The sequence below is a fragment of the Thunnus thynnus genome, chromosome 14 (genome assembly GCF_963924715.1).
Source record: "Thunnus thynnus chromosome 14, fThuThy2.1, whole genome shotgun sequence".
NCBI lineage: Eukaryota > Metazoa > Chordata > Actinopteri > Scombriformes > Scombridae > Thunnus > Thunnus thynnus.
Genome location: NC_089530.1, coordinates 27,080,064 through 27,103,502, shown reverse-complemented (window position 1 = coordinate 27,103,502; position 23,439 = coordinate 27,080,064). Strand labels below are relative to the sequence as shown.

Here is a 23,439-nt window from a genome sequence, read left to right as displayed (position 1 = left end):
AGTATACAAATTTAAGAGTTAAGTTAGGGCATAACTATCTAATTTAGTTTTGATTGTTGGTAATTTTATTGGCATTTTGGTTAAAGGAGCACTAATGGGATCTCTTACTGAGTGATGTAAGCACTGGGAAATGAGACGCGCACACACACACTGGTGGGAAACAATAGTTAGAACCGCATATACACAAACACACTCTTGTGCTGCTGACCTTTCACCCCTCTTCACTGTCTTCTGACCCTCCTGGTGTGACCCCCCTTTGGTAGGAAGGTGGGTTGGCATTGGTCACATACCCCGAGCCCCCCCCCCCCCCTCCTCCTCTCCCCCTCATTGTTTCTGGGTGAGTGTATCTGACTGGAGACGAACAAAGGAGCGTGTGGGCGCCTGTGGACGCAAGCTCGCCTTGGATCGTATTTACATATGAATGTCAACACCTATTTTGTAACTTTCCCCCTATATGCAGCTTTCAGCAGTGATATGATGAGTGTGTAGGTTTATAAATGTGTGTGTGTGTGTATGTGTGTGTGAGCGGGCAAACTTTTTGGCTTCATTAATTCAGAAGGAAGTGGTTCTAATGTGTTATTTGAGCCAATACTTCCTCTATCGACATATAATATATGTTTTTGTAAAAAAATGTAATTAATTGAATAGTTTAATTAATATTTTTTCCCTCATTAAGTGTATTTTCATTCTGTCTTGACCCGTCGATGCTTCTGAAGGAGAATAGATGTGAGGTAAACAAGGCAATTAGTTTATAATGATCCTTTCAACCCCAGTTGTCAGATTTTGGCTGTATTATGGTGGTGATTACAGTAATCAGTTGTGTTTACTCCATATAACTGATTATGCTTTTTTAAAAATTATTCTGAGCCCAAATCTGAGAGATTCACTTAAATTCCCCACGTTTTGAACTTACCATTTAAAGTTTGAGGTATAAATCTAATTGATTTCAAAATGTAAGTCATACATGTGAGTATATCCTGTGTATATGGCTGATGTTAAGCCTAACAATGATTGAAAAAGTCTATTTAGTCTGACTAGTTAGTTAGTTTACTGAGTTAAATATAACAATGCAAACATGTAAAACAACTTAACATGAACATGTAAAAACATCAGGATCAAATAATTTTCTATAAAACGTTAATACATTTCTGTCAACACATAATAAAGGAGTAACTGTAATTGTTAAAGCAATGAAAAAAAGAAATGCATATCCAAATAGAGGTAAATGGATGTTGTTTTTTTGGGGGGTTTTTTTAAATTCAAAAGACCACAAGGACCAAAAAAGGCTTGAATATATATATATATATATATATATATATATATATATAAATGAAATGATATAATTGAATAGACAATAGCAATATCAAGCACAGTTATTACTTTATAATCCTTTGTCCTTAATTGCTGCCAAGAACAGACCAGCCATGGTAATGAATTGAGAACATTTGCACATGGCATTTTTTTCTATATTCTTAGCAGACTGTTAGTGTCAGCCATCGAGTCATGTTCCTTTGATTGTGTGTGTGTGTTCCTACATGTCCACACACACACACATACACACACATTAAGCCATAATTAGCAGGGTGTCCATGCTTGAGTGCTTGTGTGTTGAGCAGTGGAGTGGACAGTGAGGAGGAGGAGGGTCATGCTAATGCGGACAGACTCGTCACAACCGTGGGTGACTGGCATGTGGACCCAGAGGATGGAGACACTCCTCACTAATTAGGAATCCCTAAAATGAAGTGTTGTGTCTGTGTGTGTGTGTGTGTGTGTTTATGGTAATGTGTCTGCGTGACTGCAGAGTGATCTGACAGTTTGTTGGCGGGTTTACTTGCACAGATCCAAAGGAAGAATCCATCCTCGCATCTTCTTTGTCTTTTCAGTATTTTCATTCTCTAATGTCCGATACATCCTGGGGGTGTTTTTCTAGTGGACTATGCCCAAGAGACTTTTTTTCCCATGAGTCTCAGGAGGAAAGTTTTCTTATTTTATGCACAAATCCAACCTTCATTTGACAGACTTGACGGTTATTTTATCAGTGGACACACAGCATTACTCAGTTATAATTTGTGTCTGTTCACACAACAACACTGCATACAAGAATATCAAATTCTGTTCTGACAACAATCAGGATGTCCTATGTGCAACGTTGGGTACATTGGACAGCGAGTAAACAGTGGCATGGTGACCCTTTCACAGCAGGTGTGAGGAAATGAGGGTCCGTAGTGACCCTACAGCTAAATCAGCTCTCCGGTTGTCTGGTGAGCACCTGGCCTGACTCTTACCAGGGCCCTAACCCTACCTTTAACCATCTATAACTGGAAGAACTTGACTGGTACAACTCGCGTGAGGGCATAAACTTGTTTCATTCAGATTTTATGTATTCATTATTACCAGAACAAGAATTCTTTCTGTCAATAAAAAGTACAAGTCCTTCTGTTGTGGTTGCAGTGCATTCTGGTGGTGTATAGAGTACTCGTCTCATCTTCTGCAGGTGGTTCAAAATGATGAATCTGTGATGCCCATGCTCTTTGATTCTGGGAGAATGAAAAAACAACATTTACTGTTGATCTTTTACATAACTACAATAAAACTCAGTTGGAAATATTTCAACTGACATTAAAAATGAACAAATTTGGCCTGTTATCCACAGAAACCTACTGTGAGAAACCCTCTCCATTAAACATCAAAATAGGCTCATAATGAAAGCTACATTGACAACAGCTTAATTTTTATAGTCTTAAAATTTCTTGGGTATATTATACCTTTTTATGAGATTTACTGAGGTCTCCATGCTAAAATGTATAAAACCTTCATGATACTGCAACTCACTGTGCACAAAAACAACCAAATCAGACTAGGGTTTTGTATTCTGTTATATTGTAATATGTTTACGTGTGAAGTCATGCAAAAAAGACGGTCATAGTTTTTGTATGTGTACACTGTCATTCCTGGGCTGCATCCCAACTGCAGACAGATCCTCGTCAGGGTCACTGGATGGTAATTCGAGGGAGGTGGCTGTGATTAAAATTTATATTTTACACCCCCCATCACATCTGCATAGCCACAAGACAGGCCTGCAGCTCTGTGTCTGGGCTGCTGGTGTGGCTGCGTATGTGAAGGGTGGGATGCATGAACACTACTCACACATCAGTGCATGTCTGAACACACTAAAACACATATACATATACGTGCCTACTAATAACACACACACACACACACACACAGTCACCCTGTGCCTTCCTCCTCTTTTTGGTTCCAGCTGAGTGAGACCAGGCCCGCATCATTTCACCTCAGGGTGCCTGCTGGGGTCAGAGGTCAGGTGTAATGGCCCAGTGCATCTCGGAGCACAGTGAGTCTACTCCAGGAGCTGACACACTCCGCTACCCCTTCTTCCCCACCTCCAAGCCTTTTTATCAAAGCCAATAGACAGACAACGAGTGTGTATGTGCGAGCGAACGTAAGCCAGTGTGTTGTTAAAGTTAAAGATCACATTCAAAGTATCACATTGCCAAACCAGCCCAGGACCCACTGCTGAAAATCCACTGTGTATTCAATTAGTCAGCTCAACTTAGAGAAAGTTTAACTCAACTTAAATTAGAGTACTTCTAATAAAAACTTAATGTTTCTAATGAAGTGGCAGTAGTTTAACCCCTTTTCTCTAAGAAACATACAGCACAGTGATGCTGTGATGATTGAACCATAAAACTATTGAAATTGTGCCAAATAAGCACAATTAAGAAAAAAGTGACAGTGTTCACGTCTCATACAGTATGTAGATAGATAGTAGATGTTCTAATAATAAACAGTAAGTTAATGATAGAAAAATCCATGTATTAGTTAAGTAGGTATGGTCATATGTATGTATATATTTGGCGGCAGGGCCTTGAAGGGAACACTATGATAGTCATATGGACATCATGGTCATCATGTGGAAGTGAGAGCTCTGTAAAGCTTTGTCTGTTAGAAGGAATCTGTAAACAACTAAAGGTGCCTCCCCAGGGCATCAAGGCCGTCAATATATACTAGTGACTTTCCTTTGTCTTGTCAGAATTCTCCACGGAGACTCTGCGGACTCTCCGTGTCTACAACATGTTTGGTTTGAATTAAAGAGACGCTTGACTTCAACCAACCTCAGTCTATTTGGTAATTTTTACCTATCAGTTAACAAAGTAAGAAACACTTTAAGTTGTTATTTAAGAGTTATTTTATTCCTTAAAGGTGCAGTATGTAGAATTTAGTGGCATCTAGCAGAATGGACTGGGCAGAAATGGAATATAATGTTCATATGTATGTTTTAATTAGTGTATAATCCCATGAAAATAAGAATTATTGTGTTTTGTTACCTTAGAATGAGCCTTTTACATCTGCGTAGGGAGTGGGTCCTCCTCCATGGAGGCCGTCATGTTGTACCGCCATAATTCTACAGTAGCCCAGGACGGACAAACCAAACAGAGAGGGCCTTTTGCGTTTTTCATGGCCACCGTAGTTTCTCCTACATGCTTGGAAGGGGAGGGGCTATTCTGCAACTTCACCGCTAGATGCCACTAAATTCTTCGCATTGGACCTTTAAGTTCATGATTGGAATAAGCAGAACTTCCTTTGCAGCGAAGGGTCACTCGTCAATCTATATTGTACGAATAAAGTTGTGTTATAAAAAAACTTCTAAAGAGTAATTTATCTCTCCCGTTTAAACCATCTAGATCAGTCTCGTTGACTCTTAGGCTCGAGCTCATCGTGAAATCAGACATGTTCAAGTTTTATCCAAAGTGACGCTCGTGATTGTAAACTTGAACAAGCTGGACATGCATCTGCCATTATTGTTTCTCACAGTAAGTTGTTTTTAGGTATTTCACGATGATGTTTCTAGACAATGACAATGAGTGAACAAGTAGGAAGTTGGCGTTGTATGTTTAAAGCAGGATACAAACACTAACCGGCAGCATTAACAAGACAAATTTCCAATGATAGTGATAGAACTTCATGCAGTATAGTTTAATGTGTTATTTGCATTTGCTTAGTAATTTATTACTGTGTGTGTGCTTTTTATGAAAGTGGGTGTTATTACATTGCGGTTGATGGTGGCAGTTAAAGAGTAGGGAAACTGTCAGTGTTAAGATGAAGAGGGAATGAATAATGACCTCTGTAAGATCATGAATTATGGTTTGATAGAACATTGGTTTAGCTTCCTCTTTAGTTTTACACAAGGTCATGTCAGTATTATTTTAAATATATGACACCCCTAGATATTTTCCAGTGTTGTTGAGATGTAGGAAAAATTAGAAACTAAACGTACTGGGATCATCTAAACAAGTGTGTGGGATTGATTTTTCTTTTTCTATTAAACCTTTCTATAGATAAAGGAATACAATAGATAACACACAAATTTATTGAACTCTATTTACTGTTACATCTCACACATTGTTGGCATGTCAGATTTTAATGAACAGCATAATTGATGATTGTAACAATTAAAGTTTAAAGTCTTACTAAGAAGTCAAACTTAAACCTAGATGGTATTATTCCACTTTGTGTAATGAAATGAAGCTGTTAATAAAAGTAACAGCAGGCCGATAGATGAGACCTACACTGAGACAGGAGGGCTGTTCTGTGATAAAAATGTCCCAATTATAATTTAGAGAATAATGATTTTTGTATAAAAGCCATCATCTTTCATTCAGGACACCTTAAGAACTTTCACTACATTCAGTTCAGTTGTTCTGGGTTTTTTTAGTGTTTTTCAGTTATTTTGTTCCCTGTTTCGCTGTGATTGAGATGTTTAATTTTCACTGAGGCTGACATGTTAGGCTGATGTTATGATTTTAAAGATATATGTTAATTACTGAATGGTAAGGTAAAGCTTAATGAATCCATTGTTTGAAGTAATTATCAGGTAGAGGTTGGATTTTACACAGGTTGGATTTTTTTTGGGGGGGGGGGGTGTTACATTTTCCCTGTAAACGTTAATTGTAACCAGTGTGAACTGCAACAACTTTTTTTGGTACATGGGGACATTCAGTACCAGTCAATAGTTTGGACACACTTTCTCATTCAACAGACAAACTTTTGACTGGTACTGTACAATCCTAGTGAACATTTCTTCAAATTGATCTGTTCAGTTTAATGTACTGTAGCATTGAATTCTTTCAATTTACTACTTGTTTCAAAAGAAATTAATAGTATTAGCTGTAGCAGCAGCAAATGTTTTGGGCATAAAAATGGTTTAATTTAAAGATGGTTAAAATTGATACAAAATATCAGTTATTGGCGACTTCAATACAAATACTGGATACTGGTCAGTTAAAACAGTGATACTGATTATACACTAACAAACATAAAATAAGTTTTTGTTTGTAGCAAACTAATCATTTTATGGAGTGTCTTTCTTCTGTATTGTGTGTTGTTAGTACGTAGAGTAAAAGTAAGATCTACAGCTGTGCAGAGGTCACATCTTTTTTTTCGCAAAACTCAGTCCAGAACAAAAGTATTTGTCAGTAGTTGGTTTCATCAAAGAACCTCAAAATCTTTCCCCCATGAAAAACTGAAGTATATTCTCATGACACATTTTGATTGTTCTGGCGCCATTATGGTGACACATTTCAAGGGTACTGCATTTCCCAAAACCCCCTGGTTAGTTCAATAATGGAAGTCAGTGGAGAGTGAGGCAGACAAACGGTCTATGTAGGCCTCACATCCTTAAGACCAAGGATTAGTGTGTGTGTGTGTGTGTACATGTGTGTTTTTGGTGTGTGTGAGGTAGCTAGCTAGCTAAGTGACGCAGTGATGTCATAGTCCCTGTGTTTTCACATGGGAACCTGATAGCTCTGAACAATCCAAGGCAAGCAATTTTTGGCTCAAGCGCACTTGACATAACAGAGAGATAATTGTAGACTTTGTGTCCGCGGAACCTCCAGAGATCCAGAGGATCAAACCCTCTAGGATTTCGGACACTTTGATGACGCGTTAATGCCTGGAAAAACATTTACCACCTCAGAGATCACAGATGGAATAATGCAAATGTAATGCAGTTCAAGTTAAATGCCCTCTGATATCAGGAGATGATGTAAAGTTTAGATTTAGTCTTCAGATATTTTGTCTTAACCGTTGCCAGGGTGTTGAAAATCAAATACATTCATATTGTATTCCACTTTCACACCTTTGATCCAGAGAGTTGCCATTATAAATGACATTATGAATTATTTTGTGTAATTTAGTGATGGGAACTTCAATGTACAGTGACTAACGCTGGTGGGGTCAAGTTGAACCCCTTCATTATAATTAAATGTGGACGACTGGAGTCTTTAGCTGACTCTCTGAACCGAAGTTGACATTAATGTAACAGTAAAGCAGATTGTATTGACTGTACTTTAGCCATGGAGATTTATTTCACGTTTATTTTTTGGGGGGGGGAATTTTAAAACACACATGCTATTCTTCAGCAGTTGCACATGTTCACACTAGGCAGCTGGCTAGTATACCGTAGTGGTGCATACCTCACAAATTCTGCACTCTTGAACTCTCACGATGCTACATTTTAGACTGTATGTAGCCTCCAAGACTCTAAACTTCATCTCGGTAACTTTGTGATAATTCACAAATTAAGAAATGTGAATACGTTTGCAGTTGGAGTTGTGATGATTTTGGACCACTTTACCCTCAATGCATAATATTTTCCATCATTTACCCCGGCTTCATGCATGAATACATTGGCTCTTGATGTACAACAGTTAAAACTGTCTTTAGGGATATAATCAAATTAACTAGAAGAATTCTTACCTACTTAAAAAGTTATGAGTGTGATGTACTGTACCATTGGTTTTCAAAGTTTCTGTCTTAACATGTAACACACAACTGTTTCCAACTCACATTCTTATTTATTTAGATATGTATCACCAGATAATGAGATCTTACAGTATGTCCAAATTGGAATTCTACCTTTCAGACTGAGCAAAAAGGTTTTTGTGTTGTGTTGAGTGTTATCGATATTGACAAATAAATCATTAAATCTGAAGTCACTGCCTCAAAGCTAATGTAATCAGGATTCAATAAAAAGATAAATAAAAACAACAAAAACCAAAAGATATAAAGAAGTAGATAAACAAGTAGATGATGACTGATGTTGATGATGTTGGTAAGAAAGACACAAACTCATCAGTTCGCTCGGTCAAACCTATAACCTCTTGGTTGTTGCCACATAGTTCATTTATGGCAAAAAATACATGCAAAAGACAGCGGTTTTTGTCTTTTCTTTTTTTGTATGCTTGTGTTGACAAAGAACTTTGGAAACTATGGTTTAATACAGTACACTGTGTGTGCCTCGGTTACCCTCAAAACTGCCAAACATCTTCTCTGAGTCTGAGTCTATTCAATAAATATTTATAATTGTGACAAAGCATTCTTAACCTTTTCATGCTTCTACAATCTGCCCTTGAGACACATGCAGGGAAGACTTTTACAAGAAGGATAAGAAATATTTTTTAAGAAGCAGGTTGCCTTGAAGCGAAGCAGAAATACCTTCTGGGTTGTAAAATATCTTTTGAAAAGTGTGAGAATGAGAGATGCGTGATTTTAAAGCTATGTTTAAAATTTAACAGTTTTCTTTATATTGCTTGACACCTGGCATTAATGACAAGCTTTGGCAGGTACCTTTTATTCTAGGACTTTCCATAAACATGATCATCAACATTTAGCCACTGTGTGTGAGTGAACATCAATATTCAGCCACCAGGTGTATTTGTTATCTTTAGCGGAAATGTCTTGTCAATTTATCTGATCTGTGTTTATAATGACTGAGGTAATAAAGAAGCATTCAGAAATGGCAAGAAGAGATAACATATTGGAACTTGTCTTGATGACAATAAGGGAAACTTGACTTCAAAGTATTGACAAGACATTATGCACATTGTTGTGACATATATATATATATATATATTGTGGATATCTCTAATAATAACAAACTGCTGAAACTCAGCAGAACTGCAATACAGCTGTAGAGCTGTCTTCCTGTATGGTCAGAAATTCTGTAAACAGATTTATCCCAGAATTCCACTCTTTTCCCTCCATCACACTGACATGTTCATGGTTTGGCATGCTTGTCAGTCCTGTTAGACTGTGTTTTGATCATGCAGCTTGTAATGAGGATGTAAGATCATGCAGCCTATAGCCAAGAGATGTTTTCGTTTATTGCCTGGAGTGTTGCAGTGATGCTTGTACTAATGTAATTATTAGTAGCAGTTGTCATGGTACAGTAGTAACACCGGTAATAGTAATATAAATAGAGGTTGTAATATCTGCAGAAGTAGCATAAATTGTATCAGTAGTGGTGTAAAGTGAGGCGTTAATGGCAGGTATAATGGTGGTGGGGGTCAAAGCATTTGTTGTAGTATTTCTACAAGTAGTGGTAGTATTGATGTTTGTTGTAGTAATTGGGGCGGCACTATTGAAAATGTCATTTTACTTATCTTTAATCCTCTGTAATACTTTTTTGAGTGAGCATGAAAATTCTCAGAATCAGCATGTTTGAAGAGAATAATGTCAATTCAAAATCCACTTGCTAGCGTTTTCAAACTGTTTCAACTGATTTTATGGTCTCAACCATTACATTCACTGATGAAGACCATGAGATGGGGTTGAAAGGTCTGGAATAAACAAGTACTCCAAATTAAACGACCAAATAAGTTCTTTGACCATGTGACTCCAGAACGACACATAAGAGCGTTTTCTAATCTGTGCCCCATATCAGCAGTAATCTTCAGGACATTGTTTGTCTTCCAAAACTGTTATAAATCACTGTTAAAAAATAATGATGTTTTATGATGTGACAACGCTGGTCTGGTTAGGTTTAGGCACAAAACCACTTGATTAGGTTAAGGGAAAGATCATGGTTTGGGTTCAAATGATCACTTTGTTAAGGTTAGAGAAACACGGTGAGGGTTAAAGTTACTACTTCCTTAAAGTTAGGTGACCTTTGCCATCATGGTTAAGATAATAACCACGGGGGTTAAAGGTTAGAGGAACGAGGAAAATAATCAACATATTGTGTATATGTACTTCAGCTGAACTGCTCCGGGCTGTAATTACTACGACCACTAGATGGCATCTGTCACTTAAACGCAACGATAGGTCATTTTTTCCCGACTGACATTACGACATATTGTGTCATTTTTTTTTGAGCGAACAGTATCAAAAGAGTAAGTGGACCTCGAGTAATGATAATTTTGTCAAACATTTGATAAAATTGTTTAACTTTCATTTAAAGGGCCAGTGTATAAGATTTAGTGGCACCTAGTGGTGAGGTTGCAGATTGCAATCAAATCAATAACCCCCACCCCCCCAAGCGAAAATGCGAAAGGTCCTCTCTAGAGCCAGAGTGTGGTTTGTCCCTTTTGGGCTACTGTAGAAACATGCCGGTGCAACATGGCAGCCTCCGTGGAAGGAGACCCACTCTGTACGTAGATATAAAGGGCTCATTCTAAGCTAACGAAAATACACTACTTATATTCAAGTGTTTATGCACTAATTAAAACATACTTGTACATACCTACATGAATATTATATTCAAGTCCATTCCACTAGATGCCACTAAATCTTACACACTGGACTTTTAAATAATGTACATTTAATTGTATTGAATTCAACTGAATTGAAGTTACAGTGTTTGTTGCACTTATATTAGTATCCGTACTGCAGTAGTGGTATGTCTGCTGTAGTTGTAGTGTCAATAAAACTGTCTCTTATTGTTGTATCGTTATTGTATGCGTGTGTATGATCTTGGTCATGTTTCTGTAAGTGTGTAAATGTGATATCTATTACCGTCTTTTATGTAAGCTGTGAATATGTGCTGTTGTTATTTATTCCAGCAGCCATATCATGTCTGTCTCATGCTATCTGTCCACGTAGGAGTTCAGGCTGTTCACTCTAAATTTATGGCTCTGGGGTCTAACTGGGTATATTTACAGTCTCATGACCTGAAAATGACACCCGCTGGGCTGAACGAGGAGGGGAGAGAGGGGCAGAGAGGTTCACAGACTGTAACACACACACATCAAATGTTTTGGCTGATACAGTCACAGATGGGAATACACATCTACTTTGATAACAAAGATGTTTGTTAAAAAATAGTTAACCGTGAACTCCCAAAAACATGCACATCACATGTTGTGTTTTTCGTCATTTATACTCCATTTCCTGTCCATTTTTGCACTAGTTATCTGTTTTTTGGATGTCTTTTATACTTCTTGACTTTTCCTCTCACTTTCCTACATAGACGACAGCAGATTGCAAAGCATTTTATCAGCAACTTATCTTGATAAAGTTGCAATTTTCGATGCATTTATTATTTTTTAATAGAGTAGGCAAAGCAACTGTGATTGTTACTTACTGGTGTGAAGTTGGACCTCTTTGTGATTTGACAAAAGATATTCTGGGAAATGTAGGATATACACTAATTGTAGCATAATTAGACAAAGCAACCCTGAGGAAAGTGGCTACTAAAAATGCAAATTACAACACTTTAAACACATCAACAAAATGACTCCTGGAGTTCAGACAAACATCATAGATTGAGTGGGGAGGTGGGTAAGAAAATGGCTGAGTGTTAAATAAGGTGACAGCTGCTTGTTTACAGATCCCAGCACCTCGGGGTGATGGCGGCATGGATTGACACCTCAGCTTCAGACTGTCACAGGCCCGTTTCCAGAGAGGCAAATGGTGCTTGGCAATAAGTACAGTTCACACGGGTTTGATTAAACCGCTGGTGATAGTTTGTACCTTCACAGTGTTGTGCTAAAAAGGTTGAGAGGTTGTGTGTTTGTATGATTTACATGTCTGTGTGAAACCTTACCAGGATAAATATCACAGTCTCTTTCTCTCTCTCACTTTACACCCGACTCTCTCTTTCGCTCCATCTCTCTTTTTCTATCTCCACTGCCATGACTCGAATATTCCTCTTTTATCATCGACTTCTATCACTTTTTCTCCTTTTGCTTCTAAATTTGTTTCTTTCTGTCAGTACCTTTCTGCACCTTTCTTTGTCTTGTACCCTTCAAATTAAATCAATAGATTTGGGGAGTTATGCTTATTCGCTTTGTTTCAAAGAGTGAGATCAGAAAATAGATATCAATCTCAAGTGTATACATTAAGTACGGAGCTGGAGTCGTCAGGGACTCGTTAACTTAGCTTAGCATAAAGATTCCAGTCTTTATGCCAAAGGAAAACAGATCTCCGAAGTTCAAAAACTCACCCACCGACACGTATCTCGTTTGTTAACGCCATACAATTTGTGGTTTCACAGGGAATATCCTGGTGGAGCTATTTCTCGGCGAACAGCAGCTGGGTGTAGCGACTGTGCAGCATCCTGAAGTCTTATTATCACAGTGCAATCTTGTTTGCAAGAAATTATGCTTATATACTAATTAGGTTTACCAGTTACAGTACATTTTGGTGATAAATGCAGGAGACCAGGGTCATGTGTGTGGTTAGATTTAAGCAACAAAAACACTTTAAGGTTAGAGGAAGGTCGTGGTTTTGTTTACATGTTTTAAAAATAAACCCGTCCTATCAAGTCCCTTTTGACTTTTTCAATATTTAACTATGACCATGATCTTTCCCTAACCTTATCCAAGTGCTTAACATAAACACAGTGAGTGCCTAACACGTTTTTATTTACATTTAACCCTTATTTATACTGGCTTTTGCTCTGATTACAGTTAAATCAAATCAAAAGGAAAGTAACAAGGATGGACAAACACATGAATAAAACAGAAATTGGAGGATAGAACCATAGAAAGTTTAATCTATGAACATGTTTTTTTTATTGCAAGAGTGGATATCATAAGAAAACAAATAAAATAAGTTGTCAGAGAACATTTAGAGGATATGTTCAGTATCAACATTTCCTTATTAGAAATATGGAATCTGGACAGCATTATGTTTCTAACAAAATAGGTTAACTGTTGCAGATTTGTTATACATGAATTAAATTCTAGCAGACAGGGTTACACAGTGAGTTTGCCAGACTTTGTATCTTTATGCTTGCACGGACCAAATCAAAAACCTGTGCTGACCGACTGTGTTTGGCAACCTGTGATACATCAATAGTTAACTGTTAAACGAATGAGTTACAGCATAATAATTTTTCCTGACCCCGGTTTCATACTCTGCACATATATAAGATTGATATCTTCTCGACTCACACTCAAAAAACAAAGCTAATAAGCACATTTCCCAAACTGTTTAATTATTCCTTTAACTCTTCTCCTATTTCTCCTCTCTGTCCCACTCTCTCTCTCTCTCTCTCTCTCTCTCTCTCTCCCTCCCTGTATTTGGAGATTCAAGCGATCTGATTGGCCGACCCAGCAGGAATAAATGCTGTGAAGCTGGGCTCGGAGAAGGGGTCGCTGTGTTTTATGAGCCATTAAAGTTTTATTCATCCCTGCACTGAGGCAGCCTTCGGCCACGGGGTCACCATGCTTTAAATAAACTCCCATCATTCCTCTGCTCCACCCCCCCCTCCCCAATATCTGCCTTCCCACCCCCCCACTCCCAAACCCTTCCACCCACAGACTTAATGGACTGTTTATTGTTTGATGTTCAAGTCCGACTTCATCATTTTTTCCCTCTCTCACTCTCTCTCTGTTTTTTGCCCTCCACTTGTGTTCAGTGGTGTGGAGGTTTGAGTGATGTGGTTTTGTTCGTGTGTTTCTATATGTGTTCATTCATTTTGGCGTGTGACTGTGAGTCCCTGTGTATGTGAGAGAACTGCACAGAGTACATAGAGTATGTCGTTAAATTCCTTTGCTGTGTCGTGTTTTTGTCGTCATCAACGCTGCTCTCAGCTCTTCTGTTTCCATGGCTGCATATATAACTTCTAATAGATAAGTCTGGCAATATTCTATATTTTCTTATTTTCAACAAATCACATGAAAAGACTAAAACCAATAACGAATTGATTGTTACAAGTATTGCCTGTAACCTATTTTTTGTGCCATGGACTTAAAACTACTAAAATCCAAAGAGGCACACTGTCATACTGGGTGACATCTTTATCATGAACAGGGGCACTGTAGTTTATTTTGAGTCAATCCCACAAACACCGACCTGGTGTCATAAATGCTCACTAGAGCACTAAATGATTAATCTGTGTCTAAATGCAGTGTTAGTTCCTGTTTGAGTAACTTTTGCTAAAAAACTATACAGCCCCTCCAGGTGTTTCTCATAAATTAAACTATGTACCATATTGGCCCAAATGTAAGACAATATTTTATTCTGGGAATAACATTTGAAAAAGTGGGGGTTGTGTGATATTCAAGGACATTAATAAAATCAGAGATCCTTTTTGAATGGAGCTGTAACACCAGCTCTACAGAGAGTGTTGCATTATGGGTTGTTTGTAGCCTTAATGTTGCTAGGCTATCAAGTGCATTCACTTACATTTACAAAAAAAGGTGTTTTGTTAGCTCAGTTTAAACCTGCAGGAGCTTTCGAAGGCTTGTGTAACATGTTTTTCTGATGCAGAGTAAATTCATAACAAGTGAAAATGCATCAAAGGCGTTTCCCGACGTCTGTGCTGCAGAAACGGACCGGGGTCCGAATCGTCTGCAAAGCAGCCAAGAATTACTGCTGTCACAGATGTTGAGGAGCTCAAACAGTCAGACAGACTGAAAAATACTAACTGCAGGAGAAAATAACTTTGATGGCTTCCAAACGCCTGATGGGAGAGAGTGTGTGACTGATAGACAGGCTGCACAAATGTGGGATTTACGATTTTTTTTTCTTTTTTTCTCCATAAACAGTTGTTGGAAAAGGGGGCGTCGTCTTATGTTCAGACCAATATGGTATTTGTGACCTGCAAGATATAACTTGGGGCTTAGAAAGGGAAGGTAGGGAAGTCAGAAAGTATTAAGGGGAAAAACTGTTCAAACCTATAGCACAGTGTGGGAAAAAAAAACTCTCATTCATTTCAATGAGACCAATGAATTGGCTCAACGGGAGTGCCATCACAAAGTGCTCCGTCAAGGGTCATCAAACAAAAATGTAGATCAGCTTTTTGCACAGTGCAATGTGATATTATTCGACAGAAAACTGCATTAGCCAATCAAATGCGTGTAAACGCATATCACTGGTAAACTTACTCTGAACACTGTATTTCTACTGTTTTACCTCACAATCATTCAGAGGGAGGTTAAAACTGATTATAGTCCCTGCAGTAAAATCCAGTCTCAAAGTATTTATCTGATAAGGCGCTGATCTATTAATCAAACTGGATTGTATATCAGTTTCTACATGAAGCGAGTCAGCCATACCAACTTAATGATCTGATTGCCGTGTAACTGATTGTTATTTTATGTCTTTTCAGAATTAGAAAAATACACAATAATGATTAGCCCTATCCTTTAAACACGTAATAGTTCATCACCCTTGTGCATGTAGAGCGTGTATTTTGTGGAGGACGAGGAAGTAATAGAGATCGAAAGAAAGAGACAGAGACAGAGTTTGCAGAGTTCTCTTGCATGTTGTGTTACAGCTGACCCTATTCTCAACTTTGACACCTGACCCCACCAGAGATCTGTCATGAGAGGGAGCTGCTTAACACAAAATGGAGCCTGGTTCAAGAGTCAGAAAGAGAGAGAGAGAGAGAGAGAGTGAGAAAGAGCAGGAGGGAGAGAGACAGAGAGAGAGAGAGAGAGAGAGAGAGCACACAGAGGAGTCATTTATCCTCTCTCGCTTGACTTCAGTTTTTTTTCTTCCTCTCCTTTGCTTTCTCTGTTGTTTTCACTGCACAGAAACAGATCTCTGTCTCCCCGTCTTTCCTCTCTAACCATCCCCTCACCCTCTTCTGGTTGCCTTTGAGCCACCAGCATGCCTCCATCAGCGGCCACAGGTATGGATTCATGGCAGCGAGGACCAGCAGGATTCTGGGAGGGAATTTTGTGAGACGAGGCTTTAATGAGAGCGAGGCCTCGTCAGCCGACAAGAAATGTATGCAAATGATATGCACACACACCAAAAGGACCCTGGGTAGGCGAGGCGAGCGCCGGCCGGGCTCCCGCTGAGCACTGAGGAAGATGAGCGGCTCAGGTCAGAAGAATGGCAACAAAAACACCTCCTCCTCCTTTTCTTCCTCTTTCTTTTTTCTTTACCCTGCCTCTACGAGTGCAGAGAAAGATGCAAACTGGTTAACACATAAGCTGAGAGATGAGGTTGTAGTGTTGCTACATAGTGCTGTTGATGTGTTTTGTGAGCTGCTGTTGCTAGGTAGATGGAAGTTTTTTTTTTTCTTATATTCATCTTTGTAAGCACACTGACATTTGTGTGGTAAATTAGCTGGAGATTAAACACATCTGTGTTTTACATCCAGACTTTTCAGACTTTTAATTGCAACAAATTATGACAGTAAAAAATAAAAAAATAAAATTGAGCTCAGCAGAGAACTCAAGTTGTGTCCTCTAATTGTGCTTATGAAAGTAATTTCTGTTAATGGAGTAATTTGACATTCATTTCTTTTGACACTTCATTTGGTAATTTAAACTCACAACATGGCTATTTAATCATCAGTGTGGTGTGTGTAATAGGCCAAGATGTAAGTGAAATGACCTGTTTTAATTCTGCAATAAAAAATGTATTTATCAACAATTATGAAAGACAGTTGTGATTTGAAGTTATTAGCACATTTGATGCTAAATGAAGCCTATGTTTATTTTAGTACTTTCCTTGTAATATTATCTTGTGCATATTTAATTGTGTAAAAGTTCTTCACTTCTTTAAATTCTTCACATTTTTATCTTTGTCTTATTTAATAAATTAAATACAACATCTAATTGTGCAGCCAACCTGTTTTTAAATCTAAATGCAAATACATTTTGACTAAAGTCACTACAAATATCTTTTTTCATCTGTATATTTAGTTTATAATTATTATCTTTAATTTTAGTAAATATAATTGCTGATTATAATTACAACGTTTGTACAAAATTATGCTGATGAAAAGAGGATAATAAAATAAATATTAGCCTTCTCCTATTTCACCGATTAAAAAAATAAATATAATTTAGTTCAACTGTTGCTAGTCTGAAATAAATTATTTAAATTGTTATTTAATGTATCGGGATTTTTTTTTTTTTTTTTTTTTTTAAACTACCGTGCGGATCCACATCAGGCGGCTCCTGCTCTCCTCTTCTCGCCTGTTTCTCCGCTCGGAGCATCGCTCCTGCAGGAATTACGCACCGTTAACCGGCCTCTGTGTGTGTGTGTGTGTGTGTGTGTGTGTCTGTGTGTGTGTGTGATCTGACTACCGCTGCAAAAAAAAAAAAAAAACAGGAAAGAAAGAAAGGAAACGAATAAAGGATGAGAGAAAACGTTGGCACGACAATCTCAGTGGCGTTAACTAGTGATCGTTAAACGCGCCGCAGTCCAACTGCATCAGAAATGGAAACCTGTTTTTTTTTTTTTCACCGTCGCCTTCGGGTGAGAATAAACAAGAGGAAACGGGAGGAGAGGAGGAGGGGAAAAAAATCCATTGAGTCTTGGGAAGAAAATGAGACTGGCACCTGATGATGTCGACTTTGACACGTGTTAATTGCTGCTCAGCTCTCCTCATTAGGGAGTCTCAAATTATTTTAGCGCTCCGGGCCACAACGCCTTGTTTGCTTTGCTGAGGAGAGGAAGCAATCTGGCCCAAACTTCAACTGCAAGGCACGAAGCGTTTGGGCAGAATTAATTTGTATAATTGTTATAATAAATAAAAACGTAAAATTATTATTAAATCAAGCAGGAATTCAAATATATTAAAATTAATAAATATATATGCTTACACATACCTCTTTATAAGATTGGTTTATTGTTAAATATCTGATTCTGTTAAATATTGAAACAAATAGATGTTTTGTTTAATTTCACTTCTTTCTTACATCAAATTTGTCTTATTAATAATAATTATAATGAATCTGAATTTGTTCTCAATTAGGATTTATGTTCCTTTCAGTATTCAAGACAAGAAGACATTTATTTGATGCGTTCAATCTACTTCTCTCTGATAATCAAAGATTTACAGTGAAGTATCGCCTCTATTGCTAAATCAATAACATGCTCAAAATCAATGACGTTCTCGGATAAAATTGTCTCATCGATGGCCTGACAAAACTGCTTCACTGCACGCTGCTGCATTTAAACATCAAGCAAATGTGACTTAGACCCAATCAAATATATTCACCCACTGAAATCATTCTCTTCCTTATGTGATTATATTCAAATGTGTGTCTGCAGCCTCGACTTCAGTCCTCACCCTTCACCCACACGGCTCCTTGCAGCAAACACACACACACACACACACACACAGATAGATCCAGTCCAGTGCCTGGGAGCACCAGCCCTCATCCTCTCAGCTAGATTACTTGTTACCTGTTGGCATGTATTTATATGGCCTTGCATGGTGAATTATAAAGCCTTTGTTATTGCCCTGGCTTGGGGTCGGCCACTTGTTTATGACACCAGTAATGGCGGTAATTGTTATTGTTGAGATTACCTGTCAAGAGGATCCGGGCGGCGAGCCTGGTGAAGGCGTCCCTCTCTTGACAAGGGGTGACAGGGGGACGGGGAAGAGGACGAGGGGGGTAGAGAGATTGGGGATTGGGGGTAGGTGGGGAGGCTTGGACGCCCTGATGACTTCTCCGCTGATAATCAGCCGCCGCGGCCTGTGGGATAATTCAGCTGTCAATGCCACCTAGCAGGGCCCAGCATCAGCCAACCGACCCCAGCTGGCGTCATTCATTTGGACCGAAGATGGGGATGGAGGCGAGAGGAGGGGTGAAAGGGATGCAGGAGCAGAAGGAGACAGAGGAGTAGAGACAGTGTCTCCATCTCATGTCTGAATGTCTGAGTTGGAGCTTCAGATGCAGTAAATTAAAGACATCATGAAACATTTTGCAGTGTTAAGACGAGAAATATCTCAGCTTTCAAAATGTCTGTCCGGATCCAGTTTCTCTACAACCACCGCTGTCAGATTTTAAACATTACACAAGGAAATTGTTTTCTTCTTTGAACAAACAGCCTTCTCATATAGCCTAAAATGCAATGACTGCTCCTGCTTTAATTTAGCAATTGATCAGCAGTTTAAATCTTTCTGTGTTTAAGATTTGGAGGCGTTAATATCAGACACTATTTAGTAAGTAATATCTGAAACATCATACGTATACAGACTGTGTATTTGTATCTTCAGTCTCTACTTAAATTCTGCTTGATAATAAGGTCACTGACATGATAATGTATTTCTAACTTTAAAGATCCTTTCTCTAATAATTCACCAATACAGCTCCTCTGAGTCAAATGATTTCATTTCTTTTAAGTGCTGATTGTAGTGAGATATTCACTTTAGTCCAAACTGACATGACACTGAAATAGGGTAGATTAAAAAAAATATGATCCACTCAAACAAACTCAAATTTTAATAGCGTATAGATTAATTGCATTTAATCTTTCATGTATATAAATTGAGGAAAATATGAATACATATTTGTGGCCCTTTAAGGTCCCATCTAATTCCTCCTGTATAAGCAACCTCCTTGTCTTCCCAGACACGTGTGCATCATAAAGAGGGCAGCAGCAGCTAAAATGGCAGGCAAATCACTTTTCGAATGGTTTTGGAGCAGCTATCAGTGTCATCCCTGAAAGGTTGTCTTTATCAATGATTCTGCCTGATATGGACGGGGGGGTGGAGGGTTGTTGGGGGGGTAGTGGGGGGGTAGGTGGGGTTCCCTATCTGTCGCTGGAATCTTTCATAGTTTAAGGGCCAGGAGCTGTTAAGAAACTGTCAAAGATTTGGACAGCTTAAGTCCCCGGGTAGCGAACGCTGAGCTGTTCTCTATCTGTATTCCACTGTGGCAACACGCAGGGTTGTAACACTGCGCCACTGCTATTCCAGTGGGATAATGTCACTGAGGAAATAGAGCCAGGAAATTGTCTGCACTGTTTTTTTCTTGATTTTTCTTTTTTTTTTTTTTTTTTATGACCTAAGATCTATTATGCAGTTTTAAGGGATTTTTGTGTGCCATGCAAAACATTTTGTTGAAAATACACAAATCAGACTCTAATTTCAGCAACTGTATATAACAACTGTCCACACTGTGATACATCTCTGGTGTTCAAAGTGTAGTTTAGTAAATTAAACAATATGTAGTATTTTGTCAAACACCTCACACACTGTGTGAATAATAACACATTTTGAGTCTTTTTTTAATTAAGACTTACAAAAATAATATTTCAGTTTTTGGCTACTATTTCACTACTACTGGAATATAAATGTATTATGTAGTCCAGTAGATGATTCTAGTAAAGCTCGCTCTTTTGAAAAAGAAAATACAGATTTTGTAGTTATTTCAATGTGGTCAAAGTGAGTGACACTGAAATGTTGTAGTCCATTTAGCAATCAACACATACAATATCTCATCTAAACCGAGTGTGATATTATTTTCATAACACCTCCTGTATAATTGTGATGATGTTTGAGCTCGGTTTGCTTTCCCTCCGCCAGTTTATAACCAGAAAGCACACAGAGGATCCTGTGTTACATGCAAGTCAGTTTTGCTAAATGTGTTCAGAATGGAAAATAAACTCGACAGGAGCTTTTGCACATACATCAGCGCTCGTGTGACAGAGGCATTCTTTTAAGTGGATTTAGAGAAACCTGTTTCATATTTTAAACAATGCTCGCAGGGCATTTTGTTTGTTTTTGTAAATTTGTGACTCAATAAATCAATGTTCCACTTGAATGCAGTTCTCTTTGCTTTTAACCACTTTTGTTTGTATCTTATTGTCAAAGGCCATGCATCACAAACAACTGCTTCATAACTTCATTTTGAATCTTCAGTTTTATTGCTGCAGCTTAATCCTTTGGCTGGTTGACAGAATTTAACATCATCATCATCACAACTTTACCAAGGAATTTTTATTAACACAGTGTCTCCTCGATATTAAAATAAAGCACAATCTCATTTCTTATTCAAATTATAGCATTAAGCACATATGCATTTATCACCTGATACAGGGGTGAGGTTATAAACAATGCCATTCATTATCTGGCCCAGATGCAACGATTGTTGATTAAAGGGCTTTGAATATAACAGCCACACACACTTGTGCACACACACACACACACACACACACAGATGGGTGGACATTAGGAAAAGAGAGAGGCCATCTGAATAGGCTGGAGGGACATTAACTGCAACAATGATTGATATTTGCCGCACAGGCTTTTTAATGGTATTGTTATTCCTCAGAGTTATACCCCGTCCTCCCCACGTCTCGTCTCGCAGATAAATGGAGGTGTAATAATGAATAGAAATTATACTGATTATTTTGGTGGAGGTGGCTGGAGAGCAAGCGAGGAGGGGGGTGATTCATAATCTAACATGAGGCTTAAAGCTTAGTCAACAGTGTCTTGTGAATTTTCTTCATTGTATGGTGAGATTCCTTGCGGGAGAAAAATATAAAAAGGCTACAACAAATTCTATTGATGGCTCAATATTTAAAAACAATGTCTTGATTTTCATTGTCATGAATGTTAATGTAGAGTAATGATAATGTAAGTAATGGTAAAACAAGAACAGATATAAGATTAAGAAGCTGTATTTAGAAAAATGTGTAGTTAAGAGACTTTTGCCATTATTCTATATTAACTTCTGCTTCAAAATGTAATCATAAATGTAAGGAAGGCATGTGATACTGAAATCATTTTTCTGCGTTTTGTATAATTTTATCAAATTATCAGAAGGTGGAAATCTCATTTTCTAAATGAAAATATTCACTTACCAGAGTTGACATACTGGTTTACAGGTACTACACAGAACTAATATCACCAGAACCGAAACAGAATTTGACTTTTATCTCCCGGTAAAGCCCTGCCTCTCTGTGAGAAACTGTTATATTAATTGGTTGTGTTTTCTTGAGAGGCTTCACTGCTGCTGAGTGTTGCACATATGAACAGCTGAGGTGGACATCGCCAAAACACATTATTTGATGTGAGAGGCCAGCTTGTCCAAAGCAGTTGTGTTTATTACACACTCTTCTGGCACCTGCTGCAGTGAGTCGGGCCTGCCAGGACGGACACACACACACACACATACACACACACACACACACTTCCAAAATCTCCTCTCCATCTAGCCACTTTCCACCCAAATGATGGCCATTATCACTTCTCAATTACATTTGTGGGACTCAGCTGCTGTTTCATTGTGTGCTGTTCTATATCACGGAACTTAGAATATGCAACTCAACACTTATGAGCCCAACCTCATTGAATATAACCTGACACACATTAGTCGACAGGGAAGGTTAAATCAAAATGCATTTTTTTTTTAATGCAATTTTATTTCTGTCTCTAACAAAGCGGTTTTGCAATTCTTATTCTGCAAACTGATATTTGACAACCCTGAATGCAGTTTGATTCATGCAAGAAAAACCCCCACAAAATGCATATCCTTCTATGCGGCATCTACTGTGGGCTGTTTGTAACATATTAGAGATTACACACTACAAACAGTGAGGGTGTCGGCTCTGCTCGGACAGTTATTTAACCCTCGTCCTACTGCCTCGTTGCCTATGGCTGTCACCTGTTGTTCTATCTTTCTCTATGTCTCTATTTTTCTCTCCCTCTTCTGTCAACCTCTTTCTTTCTGTCACTACCGTCTCCTTGGTCACACCACAGGAAACTGATATTTTTCTTGTCTAGCTTGAAGGAACAATTCAATCGGCTCATTTCGGTCTTCGCTTTTACTGCCACAGTAAGAATGTGACAGTATTTACTTTTTTATTACTGTAAAAATCTTTTTTTTTTTTTTACATTTTCTCCCACCCTCATAGTTATTCCTCATGTCACCTCCACGTTACAGCCCCTGTACTGGATGTACTCAAACATTATATTAATTAATTAATTAATATTTATTCATCCAGACCACAATGACCTCTCTTGTCTCCGGTCTCCATTTTCCCTTCTAGTGTTCTTCCTCCTCCTCCTCTTTCTCCCCCTTCTCCTCCTCCATACCAACATGTTGTGCATCATCCACTCCCTCCATCCCTCCTTCCTCTCTCCCTATCCTCTCCTAGGGTGTAATGGTGTGATGCCTCCCTCCAACGTCTCCCCCCACCCCACCCCGCCCTGCCACCCTTCCACTCTCTCAGTAATCAGGGCCAGATGGAGGCAGAGATGGAGTGATGGAGGGAGGGAGGATTGGGTTTGGTCCTAGCAGTGTCTTAGAACGTGGGGAGCTGTCAGCCCTGCAGGGAGAGAGGAATTCTCCAGCAATAAAATAGGGATTTATCACCACTCTACCACAGAGAGAGAGAGGAGAAAGACGAAAGGGAGAGGGTGTGAGGCAGAGAAAGGGACGAAAAGATCAAGAAAGTCGGATAGAGAATGGTGACGTGGGAGAGAAAAGGATAGAG

At 38.5% G+C, this 23,439-nt stretch overlaps 1 long non-coding RNA gene across 3 annotated transcripts in view; it reads left to right on the top strand.

Annotated features, from left to right (window-relative positions):
• Positions 1 to 23,439, top strand: part of LOC137197379 (uncharacterized) — a 67,257-nt gene that overhangs the window by 13,360 nt on the left and 30,458 nt on the right. Inside the window, exon 4 of one of the 3 annotated variants that reach the window (XR_010931415.1) lies at positions 15,783 to 16,763. The exons of the other annotated variants lie outside the window; for them this stretch is intronic. This is a non-coding gene — a long non-coding RNA (uncharacterized lncRNA). Of the gene's footprint in view, positions 1 to 15,782; positions 16,764 to 23,439 lie in introns of those variants that run through there. 3 annotated transcript variants of the gene reach the window in all.